Here is a 5,236-nt window from a genome sequence, read left to right on the forward strand (position 1 = left end):
CTGAGTAATTTAAAGCTGCGAAGACTGTTTTAACATCATCTCTACTTTTGCCCTGTATGGAGGCACACTGGTCCGGTTGTTAGGGCAGCGGATTCGCGGTTGTAGGTCGCGTTTTCAATTCCCAGAAACACGCGTTGTGAGTGTTTATTGAGCGAAAACAGCTAAAGTTCCACGAGGCTCCGGCAGGGTGTGGTGGCGAACTCTACTGTACTCTTTCATCACAACTTTTCCTCACACTTTCTTTCTCTTTCTGCTGTACCTGTATTTCAAAGGGCCAGCCTTGCCACACTCTGTGTCACGCTGAATCTCCCCGAGAACTACGTTAAGGGTACACGTGTCTGTGGAGTTCTCAGCCACTTGCACGTTAATTTACAAGGAGGCTGTTCCGTTGATCGGATCAACTGGAACCCGCGTCGTCGTAACCGACGGAGTGCCAACAACAACATATTTGCCCTGTTTAGCCAAAAGACAATGCATCAACAAAAATTGTCAGGGTTTGTATTTTGATACGTAAATAATTAGGACTAAATTCTGGGATATCAAGAGAGAGGAATAGTATAAACAGTTACAAACTTGAGCACAAACCAGCGATTTTAAAAGATGACTTTGTTACATCAACCCTATTTCATGACTGGTATTTAATTTGGCGACCCCAAAATGCTGTCCGGCAAAGATGACATCATCTTGGATATAAACTCAGAACGTGAAGGGACGAAGGAAATTCTACGAAGCATTTTGTCCTACATAAATACATATCTGCCAGCTCACCGGCTTTTCTCCATAATGAAACAGCACACGTAATTTCCATCCTATACACAAATATGATGATTCATTTTGATTTAACGTTCATGTAATTAACTATATCCATCCGTGACCAACACATATTTGTTGACATCTTTCACCTCTAATCTTTTATTTGATTTAGTTTTTAAAGCGCCCATGCTGGGGTATTGCTTTCAAGAAAGTCGAACGAATTGACCCCACTACATAATTTTTCAAAGTGGTACTTTGTCTATCGGGCTTTTTTACCAAAACAAGTGGTGGGGTGGGACAGAGAAACACACGCATATACACACAAACATATATATTCATATACGATACGTTTTTTTTTTTAGTTTTTATCTATCCAATCATTCCCAACGCCTAGTTTGACCAAAGACTTTAGCGGAAGACACCCAAAGTGTGATACAATGGTACTGAACCCTGAACCATGTGGCTGGGGAGCAAACCTCTTACCATTGCCACAAGGAGACGCCTGCACTTCTAGTGTGATACATTTAAAAATTTTCCTTTTTGTTGTTCTTCGATTTCCATGATGTTTTTGCACCACGGTACGAGCGAGAGTATTCCCAGTTGAATATAATTTTCCCTGAACCGAAACATGTTGGTCGTCCCTCGTTGGATTTTCCTTTCACTGTTGAGAGAGACACAATGTGAGGTGCCGGTCGTTCGTGTCATTTATTGATCTTAATAGCTTATGAATTTAGAATGCAAATATTTGCTATGAACCGCCGGTGGATATCTGATAATTTCACAGCATTATTTATATACGTAACTCGGGCGATCTGGCCGAGGGGGATAACGCTTATTTCTAATTCGACAAAGTTTACTTTGGTTTTGATAAATAAAATTAACCACATTTTATTACAGAAATAACTAATCTCCCGGAATTTCTAATTCTGTAACCCCTTTGTTCTCTCTGAATCACTTATAAAAAAGAGGCCGAGAAAAGAGGCCAGTCCAATCTTTCCACAGCCATTATCTAAACATCTTACCTATATCATCTGTGAAGGCATCAAATTTCTTCTGGTGTCCTACGAACTCCAGTTACACCCAGCAATACACTTTACTCGTTTACTTGTTTCAGTCATTTGACTGTGGCTATGCTGGAGCACCGCCTTTAGTTGAGCAAATCGACCCCAGGACTTATTCTTTGTAAGCCTAGTACTTATTCTATCCGACTCTTTTGCCGAACCGTTAAGCTACGGGGACGTAAACACATACCTACTTCTTTATTACCCACAAGGGGCTAAACATAGAGGGGACAAACAAGGACAGACATAGGTATTAAGTCGATTACATCGACCCCAGTGCGTAACTGGTACTTAATTTATCGACCCCGAAAGGATGAAAGGCAAAGTCGACCTCGGCGGAATTTGAACTCACAACGTAACGGCAGGCGAAATACCGCTAATCATTTCGCCCGACGAGCTAACGTTTCTGCCAGCACGCCGCCGATAAACACATACCAGCATCGGTTGTGAAGCGATGTTGGGGGACAAACACAGCAATCTGTACATTTTGACATTAAACTTAAAAATTAATTAGGAAGAGCAGAATTTGTTGCATCAGTGTATTACGATTAGGTCCTGAGATAAAATTCCATTTCGGTGAGATTTGATATTCCTGCTTTCCAAAGTCGATAAAATGTCTACTCTTATCACGACTGTCTTCGTTTACCGCTTATCACCAGCAGTTTAACCTTGAATCAATAGACATATATGATCCGTAGCGTTCTTCTCATGATTAATTTTCATTGCAATCGGGCATTGCGCATTTAAAAGTGCATTGCACAAAATATTCAATTCCTTCTATTAAAGACGTTACAATATAATAGATGTAGGTTATTATTATTATTATTATTTCTATTTCTATCATGTCGAGAAGCCTTGTAGAAATGGTCTTAGAAATGAAATACTTACTACTTAGAAATAATATACAGGTTTTGATTTAATAATCTACAGTGAAAATTTCCCAGAATGCGATTTATTCTTTTGCCAATGCTGGAAATCAATATTTTTCTCAAGTTTTGCAAAATATCTGTAGTTTATCTTCTGTATACAATTATTGCAAGCGAGGCAAGAGGTTTTTACATTGACAAAGCCATTAATTTGAATATTTCATTTCTGTCTCAGCAGGTCAGCTTGTCACAAACCTGGTGAAGATCTTGAAATTAATCTTGAATTTCTTGTAATCTTACCATTTTTTCTTCCAATTCGATGATAGTTTCTCACCATGGTGCAGATGTGTTCTACATCTAGGGAACATATCAGTGTATTTTTGACAGATAATTTGATGTAAAGACGAAATACGTGCAAGCTACACACCGCTGTATCAGCATTCAGTCGTGAGCTGCATATAACAATAGAAAAGTTTTATATTAATATATAGCAGAACAATACATAGTGAAATCTCCATTCTTTTTTTTTTCTTTTTTTACGGTTTACTTACAGAACGAAGGACGGTGTTTATGACGTCTTAAAGTGCTTCTGGGACTGACAGAGAGCGGCGAACTATGATGCATGGTTTACTGTATGAAGAAGCATTGCCAATTATCCGCTTCTACATCGACGCATTGAGTTGAGAACTTGCAACGTAATTGATTCCAGTAAAATCACGCAAGGCATAGGTAGAGGTTTAAACACAGTAACTAAAACTCTACCGTTTCCGAACAAAGAAAAAAAAAACACGGTCACCACAGGAACGGCTTCAGTACAATTGCTGTCTATAAAATTTCACCTACTAAATATCAGGTCATGCCCAGGTTATGATAGTGGTGACATATCCAAAATTAAGCGGTGTCAGATCGAATCCCGAATTATACCATTTGGAAGGTATAACACTCATTGCACGTTTATATCGTGACAATGGTGAAGAATAAGAGTAGGACACTTATGCACCCCAACCCATTAACAGCTTTCCCAGGATAACTGCCCTCAATGAAGGGAAAGCCCAAATAAATGGTGCAAATAAATACTAATAAAATAATTAGAATGTTACACACATAATTTTATTAATTATTAGCAATGACACAGTATTAATATCTAATTTTAACGAATGCGAAGGCGGCTAACTTGTCAGAATTCTCAGTATTCCGGACAAAATACTTAGCGGGATTTCGTCCGCTTTTGCGTTTTCTTTTCAAATATAAATGAAATGTCAAAAGCTGTCATGCGTAATTTTTGGTGCAACCTTTATATACGTATTTATAGTCACGAGGTTGCGCTGAAAAGTTCATAACCTGGCTATAAAGAATTGGCCCTAGAGACGTGAGATTTTGAATGCATTAATTTCAACCGTTTTATTAATATTTGCCTCGGTTAGTTCCGAATAAACTGATGACTTACTGTACACAGAAGGTTTCGAAGGCAAGTAGTGGTGGGTAAAATTTGGCATTGTGGTGCTATTATATGTTATTAAGCAGAAAAATAATGGGTTTCCAAGAACATTCCTGCTGATGTTGTTACATTAGAGGAAGACGCTCCGGCATTTTTAACTGCGCAGAAATGGACAGCCGTAATTAGGACAGGAAGGGAGATGCCTTGAAGATGACCCAAGATTTGGTCGTTATGCTACTACTACCGAAGGGAAAAATTATTTTCTACTCTAGGCATAGGACTCGAAATTTTGCGGGAGGGGGCCAGTCGATTATATCGACTCCAAAACGCAACTGCTACTTAATTTCTCGACCCTGAAAGGATGAAAAACAAAGTCGATCTCAGAACGTGAAGATCTATCCATTTAACTCGGCGTGCTAACTTTTCTTATTTCTTTATTGTCCACAAGGGGCTAAACATAGAGGGGACAAACAAGGACAGACAAAGGGATTAAGTCAATTACATGGACCCCAGTACGCAACTGGTACTTATTTGATCGACTCGGAAAGGATAAAAGGCAAAGATGACCCCGGCGGAATTTGAACTCAGGACCTAAGGGGTTGTTAACGTTTCTGCCAGCTCGCCACATTACGAAAGGCAAATATTGATCGTGTTCACCAGAGGCTGATGGATGACAGGCGATTGGCTATAAATAAAAATAGCCAATGCTATTAGCATAACTCTTGAGAGAGCTGAACATATTCTGCACAATGAACTCGGAACGGTCAAAAAGCGCCGCAGTCCGATTACATCAACGGAAAATCTAACATTGCTTGAGTAGATCCAACGGGTTTCTTGAACATTTACTAAGGATGAGGGATGTGTTCCACACTTTGAACCACAGACAAAGAGACAGAGACAATCCATGCAGTGGGACCCCTACACATATACACACACTTTTCTCCTGATTTGACCCCATTTGCTTATCTATTAACCAACAAGGAAACACATTTGGCTGGGGGCCAGTATCGTCGTGAAAGTAAAGTCATATATGCTGTTGATGACTTTGTTTTACCAACAGGATGAAATCATCTTCACAAATGCGATCCAAGCACTGAAACACCGAAGGAAGAGTGTGT

This window comes from Octopus sinensis, linkage group LG28 (assembly GCF_006345805.1).
Source record: "Octopus sinensis linkage group LG28, ASM634580v1, whole genome shotgun sequence".
NCBI classification, from domain to species: domain Eukaryota; kingdom Metazoa; phylum Mollusca; class Cephalopoda; order Octopoda; family Octopodidae; genus Octopus; species Octopus sinensis.